This window comes from Octopus bimaculoides, chromosome 12 (genome assembly GCF_046866305.1).
Source record: "Octopus bimaculoides isolate indiv1 chromosome 12, ASM4686630v1, whole genome shotgun sequence".
Taxonomy (NCBI): Eukaryota; Metazoa; Mollusca; class Cephalopoda; order Octopoda; family Octopodidae; genus Octopus; species Octopus bimaculoides.
The window spans coordinates 50,221,367-50,236,366 of record NC_142939.1 but is presented as its reverse complement, the minus strand read 5'-3'; positions in this window follow the sequence as shown (position 1 = coordinate 50,236,366).

Below are 15,000 nucleotides of genomic sequence, written 5' to 3'. Positions count from 1 at the left end.
AGCAGAAACAATCAAAACATTCACTGCAAAAAATCTAGCAACAACAAGAACACACAGACACGCACGCACACAGCATTTTGCCTCATGTAAATGTTAGTGGCTTTGGAAGTTATTTTGTGATCGTTACTTGTCAGAAAATAATTTCTGAGCATTGATAAAATCTAGTCGGAGAAAATAAGTGGCAGCTGTAAGAAAAGTTCATACTTCCTTGCTTGAGGAATTTGTCCAAGAAGTAAAATGATATACGTCTGTCCCCCGAAGTGTACGTGGACTTTACAGCGTTCTCTTAAACAAGTAACTGAATGAAGCTTTAGCAGATATGTGTAGCAGTTTGCTGTTTGTTAACTAGGGTAATTCATATGGAAGTATCCTGATACAGTAGAGGTGCTGGGGTCCGATTGAGTAGTCGCTGGTTCACAGTTATCTCTCAGTAAGACTGGTGATGTACGGCAGAAATCCCAGCTGTTATAGTTGAAGCAATAAAAGCTACTTGTGGGCTTTCCACACCGAAGAAAGGAAGAAAAGACAGGAGCAGAACGAACACCTCAACAGCAAATTCTTAAAACTATTGTTGCAACAGAACTACCGGTCCTGGAGTCGATTCGTTCGACGAAACATTCAAAGCGGTGACCCAACATGGCCGCAGTTAAATGACTGAAACAAGTAAAAGATAAAAGATAAAAGAGTATCGTTATTCCGCCCCTGCTTCATTTATAAATGTTATTTCTTTTATCCCCTTTTAAATTGTCTCAGTGAATGGATATCCTGGTCATTATTGGCACTCCGTCGCTTACGACGACGAGGGTTCCAGTTGATCCGATCAACGGAACAGCCAGTTCGTGAAATTAACGTGCAAGTGGCTGAGCACTCCACAGACACGTGTACCCTTAACGTAGTTCTCGGGGATATTCAGCGTGACACAGTGTGACAAGGCTGACCCTTTGAATTACAGGCACAACAGAAACAGGAAGTAAGAGTGAGAGAAAGCTGTGGTGAAAGAATACAGCAGGGTTCGCCACCTCCCCCTGCCGGAGCCTCGTAGAGCTTTAGGTGTTTTCACTCAATAAACACTCACAACGCCCGGTCTGGGAATCGAAACCGCGATCCTATGACCGCAAGTCTGCTGCCCTAACCACTGGGTCATTGCGCCTCCACGGATCCTGGTCATAATAATAGAGAAATTCTTTATTATTTCTCTATTATGGTCTTTATTATTGTCTATTAGTTTTCTAGAATATTACCAAGCATTCACTGCACCTTACTAGTTAGACAATATACTTAATGGAGCAGTATCGCTGACAAGATGTGGCGGGTTGGTAAAATGTATGAGCAATAATGAGCTGGGAGCGATTCTGGACGTCAATGAAGATAATCTTAATGATTCCTTCTGGAGGAATTTTAGGTCAAGGGTTATGGACAATTTCCAAAAGTCTTTGATCTAGCAGTGCTACGTAAATGGAGAGGAGAAACCCTTTACAGGTACTGTCATGCTGGATCCGGCAATAACCGAATCGTAAAGTGAGAGAATCATCCCGTCCATACGTATTCAGTGCCCATGAATTGCTTATTTGTCGATTTAGCACGGGGAATTATGGAGGACGCCCAGGTTTCCTCTATCTGATTACTATAGTAAAAACGATAGTGCGATGGGTGGGATTAAGAGAAGAAAGAGTCATGGATCCTCTCCATTGGCTAAGCACAAATCAGATTTTTTAAAGGTATCACTTGAAGCAGCAGGTCTTGGCTTAAGGTCTCGGTCTGGTGCTAGAATAACAGCCACATTTCCTTCAAATTGCTTCCTATCGTTTTATACTATGTCTAGAAAGAATGAAGAGGTGGTCATGGTCGGTATGCCTTTCATCATAGATTTATCTACGGAATCGCTGGACAACTCGACTGAACAACAACAATAACCAACCAACCAACCAATTTAAACTAATTTAACCAAACAATTTCTCTTGTTTATATTATTTCCGAATAATTCCTTCAGCAGACATTCCACCACCAGCTGTCGTCGCTAAAATATCAATACTTTTCGTTGGACTTCAGCGTTGGTGTTGTAATAGAATTGTTGTTGCATTCCTCGTGCTTATTTCGTTTAGCATTTATAAGTCGAAAGTAAATAAACCCTTAATCTTCAAGCATACAAACATCTAGACATACACACATAATTTCCCACCACTAACTCCCACCGCCAGCACCAGCATCAGCATTAGAATCTCCTTTGTTAAAGTATCCTTGATTCAGCTCCCCTACTGACAACAATTGGCCATATTTAGCTTCATTTATATATATATACATACATACATACATACATACATACACACACACACACACACACACATATATATATATATATATATATATATATATATATATATATATATATATATATATATATATATATATATATATATATATACATATATACATATATACATATATATATATATATATATATATATATATATATATATATATATATATATATATATATATATATATATATATATGTTATATATATATGTTACATTTTTACTCTACTTATCTTATCCCTTTTCCCTTCTCTGATTGTATAATTCATTCTTTCGTTGCTGCAGTCTTATTTTTCTTTATTTTTTTTGTTCTTTATATATATATATTTATTCTAAGAACCGAAAATAAAACACATTGTTCCCTCGTAATATTTCACTCACTCTCTCCCCCTCTTTCTCTCTATCTCTCTCTCTATCTCTCTCTTTCTGTCTGTCTATCTATCTATCTATCTATCTATCTATCTATCTATCTATCTATTTATCCATCTATCTATCTATCTATCTATTTCTCAAGGCACCTGCTTTTAATTCACGAAAGCTCGACAAAAAATTTTGAGCTTTGTCATGTTTTTTTTTTTTTAATCCTTACACTTCTTCCTCATATGTTAACTTGGCTCTTTCGTCTCAATTCAACAATTTTTGATAGTCACCATCTTTGCCATAACTGTCGAGAGTTTTTTTTCTTTTTTTTTTCTCTTTTTCTAAATATTATTACGCAACTGAGAGAATCGTTGGAGCGTCTGGAAAATACCTTGTGGTATTTCTTCTTGCCCTTTACGTTCTGTATTCAAATCACACCGAGACCAACTCTTCCGTTCAAAGTTATCATTATCAATGGTGTGGACTGACACCCTCCCCTGAAAATTTATGGGTTTTGGGCCTGTACCTAAATTAGAAACAATTACTGAGGGTGGTGAGGCTAGAACGTTGCAAAAAGTACTTTGTTGTGTTTATTTATTATCTGAGTTCAGATCTTACCAACGTCAACTTTGCCTTTCATCTGCCCAAAGTCCTTAAAATAAATCTCAGAAGATACTTTTCTTCTTATCAAGTAAGAATGGTAAACTAATGGAAACAGTAGGAAGGATCCTATATTTCTTTTGATAGGCGTAGGAGTGGCTGTGTGGTAAGTAGCTTGCTTACGAACCATATGGTTCTGGGTTCAGTCCCACTGCATGGCACCTTGGGCAAGTGTCTTCTATTATAGCCTCGGGCCGACCAAAGCCTTGTGAGTGGATTTGGTAGACAGAAACTGAAAGAAGCCCGTCGTATATATGTATATGTGTATATGTATGTGTGTGTGTGTATATGTTTGTGTATCTGTGTTTGTCCCCCCAACATTGCTTGACAACTGATGCTGGTGTGTTTACGTCCCCGTAACTTAGCGGTTCGGCAAAACAGACCGATAGAATAAGTATTAGGCTTACAAAGAATAAGTCGTGGGGTCGATTTGCTCGACTAAAGGCGGTGCTCCAGCATGGCCACAGTCAAATGACTGAAACAGGTAAAAGACTAAAAGACTAAAAGACTAACTGTTATTTTGCGGATGTAAGGCGTATGCTGGCAATATTTAGTGACGGTGCTTTACGTTCTCAGTTTAGAAGGAAATTTTGTCGACGTCCAGTTTTCTTTTGTCCTTATCGATAAAATGGGAGGGAAAATGTAGAGTATGAAGAAACTTTAAACGTACCACGTAAAACGTAGAGTACCGGAAAAAGAATAGAGTACAGGATAAAGTGTAGGTCCGCAGAGAAAGTGTAGAGTACGGGAAAAAGTAGTGTATAGTACCCGAGAAATAGTAGAGTATCGGAGAAACCGTAAAATATTGAAGAATCTGTAGTTTAGAAGCAACTGTGAAGTGTCGGAGAAAATATTAGGTTCAATCTGCTTTGTCCAAATTCAAATTTATTCTCCACCACACCTGAGTTGACGAAATACTGTAATAAATGTAAATGCTATTAATGTTGGAAGAAAAAGCCAGTAAACAATGCAGGTGAAGAGCTACTTAAAATATGCAAGATGTCACTAAACGAAAACAAAGAGAAAAGATATTGTTACCTTACATTGTTTAATGATCCTAATACTTCGGTTTGACCTACCGTTAACAGTTTATTTCTCCGAACTCTTCCATTATTTTCTGTCTTACGAGTGCGCACTACACGTCTATACTCTAGGCGTAATAACCCAGAGCTGACGCGTTCCACTGGCACGAAAAACTTCATTCATGCACAAGAAGGGCGGTGTATGTATGTATGTATGTATGACTTCAAATAAGAATTTCTAACTTCCGGTCAGCCATTGTTATGATCGGCCATTATTATGATTGACCGTTGACTGAACACTATTCAATTTTTTTTCTCCGTGTTTTTCTCCTTGTCTCCGTATTCTTTCTGTTGAAGAGCGTAGCTCGAAACGTCAAAGACTTTCCGTATTCCCGAGCGTCATACTAATATATACTTTTGTTATTTACACCACCTGTCCTCGTCTGTTGTTATTATTTGTATATTCTCCCATATGTATGTATGTATGTATGTATGTATGTTTGTGTGTGTGAGAGAGAGAGAGAGAGAATGTGTGTGTGTGAGAGAGAGAGAGAGAGAATGTGTGTGTGAGAGAGAGAGAGAGTGAGTGAGTGTGTGTGTGTGTGTGAGAGAGAGTGAGTGAGTGTGTGTGTGTGTGTGTGTGTGTGTGTGTGTGTGTGTGTGTGTGTGTGTGTGTGTGTGTGTGTGTGTGTGTGTGTGTGTGTGTGTGTGCGTGTCTGTATCTTTGTCTGTCGATTCCCGTAACTTACCAGTCCGGCAAAATATATCGATATAATAGACTTCAAAGCTAAAATGTACTGAGCTCAATTCGTTCCATTGCAATTCTTCAAGGCGGTTCCCCAACATGGTGACAGTCAAACTGGAACAAGTAAAAGATAAACGGCAATATACTGGCTTGTTTCACACGAAATGTTGCAGTTTTAATTACTTGTTATTTCAGTCATTTAAAACCTCAATTATGTATAGTTTGCATTTAATCTTCACTGTTTTTCTTTCCCAACAATGTTGGTAGACAAAATTCGTACCCACAAATCTTACGAAAATGATAACAACCAAACTATGTTGAGTGATTTTCTCGTTTGAGTACAAACTGGGTCACTCTACCGTAGAAGCTCTACGGTATATCAAGCGGGCCTTTGATAATGGTTTTGTTGACATCAGAACGGTTCAGATATGCTTCCAAAGCTCTCGTTCAGATGATAGCCTTGAAAATAAACCAAGGGGTAGGTCAAAATCAGTTATTCAGCGTGATGGATTAAATGCTTTGGTTGAACAAAATCCGAGAACAAAGGATCGAAAACTTCCATCAGAACTCCAAACATCTTGCACAACTGTTTTTGGACGCCTGTAAAAAATTGGAAAAGTCAAGAAAACGGATAGGTTTGTTCCACATCAACTGAACGAGATTTAAAAAAAACTAGACGCCTCGAAGTGTGCTCCTTATTGCTTTCTCAACTGAAAAAAGCCCATTTTTGCATCAAATCATTACTTGTGATGAGAAATGGATACTCTTTGACGACAGCAGAACAACATGACAATAATTAGATGCAGGAGAGTCACCTAAACACTACCCAAACCCACCATTGCACCCTAAAAAGTTAGTGCTCACTGTATGATGATCTGCGAAGGGAGTTATTCATTACTCATTTTTGCAACAAGGGAAACCAGTAACAGCAACATCGTATTGCCAGGAAATTGATTGTATGCATGAGAATTTGAAAAAGAAGCAACCCAGACTAGTGAATAGAAATGACCCAATTTTGCTCGTCCCCACACTCCTCAGTGCACGTTCTCACACTCCTCAAGCTACGGTCCAAAAGTTGGCAGGCCTGCATGATGAGATTTTGCAACATCCTCCCTATTCCCCCTGATATCTCTCCTACTGATCATCACTTATTTAAGCATTTTGAGCTTTTCATAAGCAATAAAACATTCTTAAATAGAGAAGAGGTATTTGAAGCATTCGGACAGTTTATCACAGTAAAAAATAATTTTTTTTTTTTAAGATGGAATATATGACATAGAAAAACGTTGGGTAAACGTCATAAATGAAACAACTTTCCCGCTAATAAAACGGACTGAAAATTTCTTATGATACCATAAAATTGTAATATTTTCATTAATTTCTTAGCCCTGATTAGCAAAAGCGAAACCGGTTGATTCCGTAAATATTTTATCTCTGAAAAATATCTACATTCTGTTCACTTGCCTTCTTTTTATTTCATTTATCTCTCTCTCTCTCTCTCTCTCTCTCTCTCTCTCTTTTTCCCCTCCCTCTTCATCTCCCTCCCCATCTCTCCCCCCTTCTCTCTCTGTATATGTGTGTGTGTGTTCGTGTATATGTAGATGTATACATGCATGCGCATACAGACCCACACATGCATATAAGTAATTCCATATATACATACATATATACATATACATGTATATATATGTTCTGTAATTCTTTTACTTGTTTCAGTCATTTGACTGCGACCATGGTAAATATATATATATACATATATATATATGTATCTCATTCAGCCTCACACTCAGATACACACAGATATGCACAACTATAAATTTTGGAGGACATTTTTGAACAAAAGAAACAATTCTAGACGTCCTTCACAGAAAAATATACCAATTATTTAATATAAACAATTTTACCAAATGTTCGCGCACACAGACACACGTACCTATATGTGTGTATTTGTGTGTGCGTGTGTGTGTATGTGTGTGTGTATTTGTATGCATGCGTATATGGCGTTGTTTATGTGCAAGTATAAATTTCAGTCTACATACATATACACTCAGACACACATACACACACGTGTGTGTTGATATTTCTTAAATACATATATGTGTATTGTACATCTTTACATGTGTGTGTGCGCTTGCTTGTGTGTACATATATACATATGGATATATATATACATACATACACACACATATATATACATATATATATATATTATATATTAATATATACATTATATATATTTCTTTAAAGTACTGGCACAATGTATGTGTTTTTGCCAGTATGCGTGTGTGTGTGTGTTTGTGTGTGTGTGTGTGTGTGTGTGTGTGTGTGTGTGTGTGTGTGTGTGTGCGTGCGCGTGTGTGTGCGTGTTTGTGTGAGTGTGTACATAAATTGGGAATAAGTTCACATATGCTCGTTAAACAAATATAGATTCAGCCTCAATGTATAAACAAAACATAGGCTTTATTTACATAATGGAAACTAGTCGAGTTGTTCTCAGATCCATCCTGCAGAGAGATCCCTACGGCGTAACCACAAAATCTATTTACACAACGAGGTATGGTTGTTCATCAAACAGACATATGCGAATTTACTCACACATTGTGATCTTAGAATTTTAGTTATTTTATATACATTGTAAATGAATTGTACTTATATATATACACATTATATTATATATTGATAGGTAGATATAGATATAGAAATACGCTATGCATGTACATACATAGTTATATATATGTATAAATATGCATATGTGTGTGTGTGTGCGTATGTATGTCTGTGTGTATGTATGTATATATATATATACTATTATAAATATGTGAAACCAACGCCCGTTGCGAGGATGTTTGTCATGACTAGCTATAAACTGTTTATTCTCTCTCTTTTTTTTTTCTCTCTCTCTCTCTCCCTCTTTCTCTCTCTCTCTCTCTCTCTCTCCGTCTTTCTCTCTCTCTCTCTCTCTCCCTCTTTCTCTCTCTCCCTCTCCCTCTTTCTCTCTGTGTGTCTTACTTGCTGTATCTCTCTCTCTCTCTCTATCTATTTATTTATATATATATGTATGTATGTATATATATATATATATATATATACATATATATATATATATATATATATATATATATATATATATATATATATATATATATATATATATATATATATATATATATATTACGGAGATGTATTTGCATAGCAAGTGACCTGATCTGAGATCGTGTGCTGGAACGAAAACAATTGCAGCGTGGAAGGTGTTTATAAGCCATTTAAAATAACACACAAAATCCGTTAGATTCACTTCAGCACAGAATTTTGTCAGTGAACAGGTCGCGGTCTCAAATTAAATTTAAATGTTGAAGTGAATCTAACGGATTTTGTGTGTTATTTTAAATGGCTTATAAACACCTTCCACGCTGCAATTGTTATATATATATATATATATATATATATATATATATATATATATAACCATTTTTCTATCCCTTCAGCTTGTCTGTGAGTCTAATACGGGTTTATATGTCTGACTATCTATCTGTCTGTCTTTCTGTCTTTCTGTTTCTCTTCTTTGTGTGTCTGTCTATCTGTTGATCTGTCTATCTACTGGGTTCATTCCAGAAGCTTTCATACTTTTTAAGGAGAGACTTTTATTTATTTACAAAACGGTAATACCCGTTAAAGTAGGATCCTTTGAGTTCTATGTACTTGTTGCAGTATTCTACCCATTTCGTGAAGGCCCCATTGCAATTCCCCAATGTAAAGGTGTCCATGACTCTTGTCAAAGACTCCTTCGTTTTCAAAACGGCTGCCCTCGAGGTTTTCCATCACCTTGGAGAACAAGCTAAAGTCACATGGAGCAAGGTTTGGACTGTAGGGAAGGTGGGGTATAGTTTTGATACCCACCTCAGTCAAATTGTTGGTTACCAGGATGCTCGAAATTCCGTACCCTGGGAACAATTTTTCACAAATTTTGTTCATGTTCAGATCTTCATGAGTAATTCTGTATACGGTTGCCACACCAACTCCAAACTGTATGGCTGTTGTCTTTATATACATATGACAGTGAAGGTGCGTGGCTTAGTGGTTAGGGCATTCGGCTCATGATCGTAAGGTCGTGAGTTCGATTCCCGGCGACGCGTTGTGTCCTTGAGCAAGGCACTTTATTTCACGTTGCTCCAGTCCACCCAGCTGGCAAAAATGAGTAGTACCTGTATTTCAAAGGGTCAGCCTTTTCACACTCTGTGACACGCTGACTGAATCTCCCTGAGAACTACGTTAGGGGTACACGTGTCTGTGGATTGCTCAGTCACTTGCACGTTAATTTCACGAGCAGGCTGTTCCCTTGATCGTATCAACTGGGACCCTCGTCGTCGTAACCGACGGAGTGCTCCTATACATATGACAGTCTTCATCTGAAAATTGAGTATTTCCTCAACCAACTATAATGTTCTGACATTCCTCTCCTTTCCACACCTCTCATAATCTCTCATCGTCCTATTGTCCTTGAATCTCTTGTGCCAGCAAAAAATTTAGTCCATAAACAATTTGATGCATTCCATAAGTTTCTGTAGCATTTTTGCCCAATTTAGCCCAAAACTTTATTGCATAACGAGCTTCCAAACGTCTCGACTACATCCTCCAAGCAGTGAGAAGCAGTGTTTAGTAGGGTGAGTTCAAATTGCTGTTAAAGTCGGCAGGTCACCTCATTAAATGTTCAGTAATGATATACTACAATTATATTAACCTAGGACAATTATAACTGCATTTCCTAGAAAAGTCTCAAAATTTCTGGAATGCACATCGCAGCTAACTATCTATTTATCTTTCTATCTAGCTGTTTCTGTATGACAAACATGAATAAACACTTTAACAGGGTAGAAATAACCAGACGACACTAGTCGATTCGTTCACGGTTTCGTTCCTGTATGGGGAATCCCTGTACTTTAACCACAACGAATTATTTATTCAACGAAGATGAATATATATATACTCATGTAATCCATGTATGTGAACTTAACCAGCATGTAAATGTCTGTGTGTACGCGAGCATGCGTGTGTGCTTGCGTGCATTTTTATCTGTGTGTGTATGTGTTAATTTGTGTGTGCATTTGTGTGTATTTGTTCATTTGCGTGTTTGCAAGTAAATATAAACAACAGCCGACATTGTGAAATCTAGAACAGAACAGGGCGTTTCGTTGGAAAAATTTGTTTTTGATTTAGAAAACATATGCCATTCTCTTGAAGCATTCAAACATGAATGGAAGAAAAATTTTTACATAAATTCTTCTAATAATACACAATTGGAAAATTCATGGAAGAAGAAATAAAGAGAAGCATGTTTTCAATTCATATTTAAACATTCTATTTTTGGTACAAGAACCATCTTTGTCTCTTTATGATGAGAATGGTAATATACATACTTACACACACACACACACACGCGAACATATATATATATATATATATATATATATATATACATATATATATGAGCGTATGTATACAGTGGGTTAAATTCATTGCAACTAAATCTTATGAGTCAGTTAAATATATTTAGTGCTTATGTGTATATTTATTTTTACTTATATTTACGTATTTTATTTAGAAATTATATTTATCATTACGTTAGAGCTTATGCTAGAGACTTAATACATTACCGTAATTGTTTCAACTCTCTGCTTTCTGACTTCAAATCACTGAAGTCATTATTGAAGGTCATTAATGACATACAACTACATTATGCATGCTTTCATGCATGCATAAAAGCATACATGCATACATACATTACATGCATATAAGCATACATGCACATATATATATATATATATGTAGAAGATCAGCGATAATATGCGCTACATTAATATTGGTTTCAAATTTTGACACAATGTCAGCATTTTGGGGGAGGGGTTAAGTCGATTACCTAGACCTTAATGTTCAACTGGTACTTATGACTTTTTTTATCGACTCCGAAAAGATGAAAGGATAAAAACTAAACAGAGCACATGGAGAGGCTGAAGAGTTGGTCATCAGAGATGTGGATGTATGGAATAATTAAAGTAGCAGTGATTATTTTAACACAAAGATTAAGATTATAAAATATCAATTATTCGCGCGATATCATAAGAGTACCAAAATATTCAAGTTTTGGCACAAGGCTAGTAATTTCACTGGATGGGGTTGGTTAGTCGATTACATCGACCCCATTACTCAACTGGTACTTATTTTTAACGACTCCGAAAGAACGAAAGGCAAAGTCGCCCCCTGCGGAATTTGAACTCAGAACGTAAAGACAGACGAAATGCCGCTAAGCACTTCACCCGGCGTGCGAACGATGCAGCTTGGTTGCCGCTTTAATGCACTACTTTAATATTGAACAAAGTGTTTAATGCAAACAACACAATTACTAATTAATTATAAACAAAACAAAACAAAAAGTAGACATGGCAACGTGGAATAAATGAATATTTATAGCAGAGTGTTCAGAATTATCTACTTCTTGCTACACAGAATAATAACATGACATCTGGTAAAAATCTACTTTCCTCAGCTCGTCCTAATTCCTCGAAACAAATAACTTTAAATTGTTTTATTTTTGGCATTAATTTCATCAAGTTTCCTGTCCGCACTTTATGTGTTATTGTTTGTGCAATGTTAGTACTGATGTGCTGTTTTATCAGCCTTTATACGATACAAATTCACCAACTACAATCTGCCGTTTAAGTTCAATAACATAATTATCACTTAGATACAGTGCACAATGAATAAAATATGTTTATATATATATATATATATATATATATATATAAATGTGCGTATGTGTGTGTGACTCTCTATAAACCAAATCAGTGGATGTTATTGTACACCGCTGATCACAGTACGCTTACTTGCATTGTTCTAGCCTGCCAGGAGGGAAGCCCGACACTCCCTCTGAACGAAATGCTTGTCCGTCGCAAGGTGAGTCATTTATTGCTGAGTGGACTGAAGCAACGTGAAATGAAGTGTTTTGTCGATTCCTAAAGCGGTGGTAACTACTGCATAGCACCAGCTGGGCAAAGCCGTTAGCGAGGCAACACCTCACGATTTCTATAGGGGTGGGGTAGTTGACGGTATGAGAGACGATGACTTAAGATTGACTCTCGAAATGGACAAGAAGAGCCTGAGTTGTCTTTTCTGGAGAACTTACGGGACGAAGACCATGGACAATTTCCAAAAGTCTTTGGCATCGCAGTGCTACGGGTAGTGGTGGTGTTGCCTGTTCGAAACAATTTCTGCAGTCATGGAAGCGCCAAAAGCCGAATCTGCGCGAGATGCTTGCAGGGAGACGAAACCGTACTGCATTCAATCATTCAGTGTCCGTGGATTAGAGACTTGTGGGCTTGCATTGAGCAGTTGCTGTCTTGTGTAAGACGAATCCAGTAGTCCGCCGAGTGTAGAGCGAAGATTGATGCACCCACTTCCTTTATAGGAGAAGTGAGAGAGATCTTTCTCTGCTTGGTGGCTGTGGCAAAAGAAGCTTTGTAATGGAACTGTCTGACAGGTTTGAAGACAGGCACTTTCCTATCTGGCCAAGCTCTCATCAATTTCTTCAAATATCATTTGAAGAGGAAGGTGGAGTAGAGAGGGAGATACTGGCTTCTTGTACGTTTATGAAAAGATGAACGAGAGTGGCAAGACTGGTGAGGTTGAATGAATCTACTCCGAGTATATTTTTTTCTAAATAGAAGAAAAGAAACTGGGAAATGGCACTTTCCATGCCTTAGGGATAGCAAAGTAATCCGGGACGTTTTATGTGGGGTTTACCCTAAGCGGGCTACCCCGCTATTGGAGATTCTATTTGTTAATTATTTTTATTTTCTATTTTTATATCTATAATGTTGCAGTGTTCCCCCTTGATCGATGTAAACCCCACATGTTTGTGTGTTGTATCTCGTCTTTGATATTGTCCTCCATGTCTTAAGCCCTTGCGTTTAATAAAAGAAATCATGATTATTATTATTATTATTATTATTATTATTATTATTATTATTATTATTATCATTATTATTATAGATAATATTAAGACTGTTATGACTCCTCGGGAAGGAATATGTAAATAAAGAAAAGTGCCATAATTAAATTTGCTGAAACGTTGAACCCGTTGAAGGTACACGAGATACCGAAATATCGTTCAGCAAATTTAATTATGGCACTCACAGTCGGTGAGCTGGCAGAATCGTTAGCACGATGGACGAAATATTTAGCGATATTTCGCCCGTCACTACTTTCTTAGTTCAAATTCCGCCGAGTTTGACTTTGCCTTTCATCCTTTCGATGTCGATAAATTAAGTACCAGTGAGACACTGCGGTCGATGTAATCGTCTAGTCCCCTCCCCCAAAATCTCAGGCCTTATGCCAATAGTATAAAGGATTATTATTATTATTATTATTATTATTATTATTATTATTATTATTATTATTATTATTATTATTAAGGCGGCGAGTTGGTAGAATCGTTAGCGCGCTGGACGAAATGCTTAGCGGTATTTCGCCCGCTGCTCCGTTCTGAGTTCAAATTCCGCCGAGGTCGACTTTGCCTTCATCCTTCCGAAGTCGGTGAAATAAGTACCAGTGGAGAATTGGGGTCGATGTGATCGACTGTCCCCCTCCCCACAAAATCCAGGCCTTCTTTCTATAGTAGAAAGGATTATTATTGATATTATACAGACGTAAGATTAAATAATTCTACGTGTACTTCCTAATCTTCAAACTGCAGGTTGTCGTTTGAGACAGATTTGTTTGCTATTTCTAGCAGGACGAACGGGCGACCAGTTGGAGGCTACGTTTTTGGCTCAGTTTATAAACGAATAAATGTTGTAGAAATAGTAAGGTGAGGACGTGTGCTAGAGCTATGTTTAGACTTTAGTATTTCACAGATAAGGTGTAGGCGGCAGCGTGAGAATTCTCCAAACTATTAATGATGCAATACAAGAGAAAAGACGGCGACTGTTGACCTCTCGAAGTCTAGTGTCAAACGAAGTATATCGTATCTTGCCTCCTTATCGCTTCTACTGAATTTTCTTTTATACACACGCATACACAGCACACGCACGCACGCACACGCACGTACACACGCGCACATTCACGCACACACTCTTCCGTGCGTGTATATATATATATATATATATATATATATATATATATTTATATATATATATATATATTCATGTGTGTATTGAACGTTTATACAAGCATTTAAGCATGTTATGTATGTATTGTCCGTCGTGTATCATGTTGTGTAACAGAGAAGACTGTCAACATATGTGTGTGTGTATGTGTGTGTCTGTCTGTCTGTCTATTTGCCTGTACATTCGTATGCAAGTATATATTTGTGTGCGTATATATATATATATAGTTTTAGGGAAAAGAACCAAGGTTCATGAGCTATTATTATATATATATATATATATATATATATATATATATATATATATATGTGTGTGTGTGTGTGTGTGTGTGTGTGTGTGTGTGTGTTTGTGTACGTATGTGTATGTGTGTGTATATATATTCCTTCTGCTATAGGTAAATGGCCTGAAATTTTGTGGGGAGGAGACGATCGATTCCATCGACCACTGTGCTCAGTTAATAATAATTTTATCGCACACTACACCCGGAAGAACTACCCCTAACCATTTTGTCCGACGTGCTAACAATTCTGCCGGCTCTGTTAAAGTATTTGAGAAAAATTATATTCATGTGTCCAACTGGTTAAATGCTGTTTATTTATTTGTGCAGTTAATGATGGCACTGCATTTAAATTGATGTAATGATTGCATTGTTCAATTAAATGGAACCGCTTGAAACGGTCGTACTGCATCAGCACTTGATATTCTGCTGCTTATTTTGACTTATACACACACACACACAT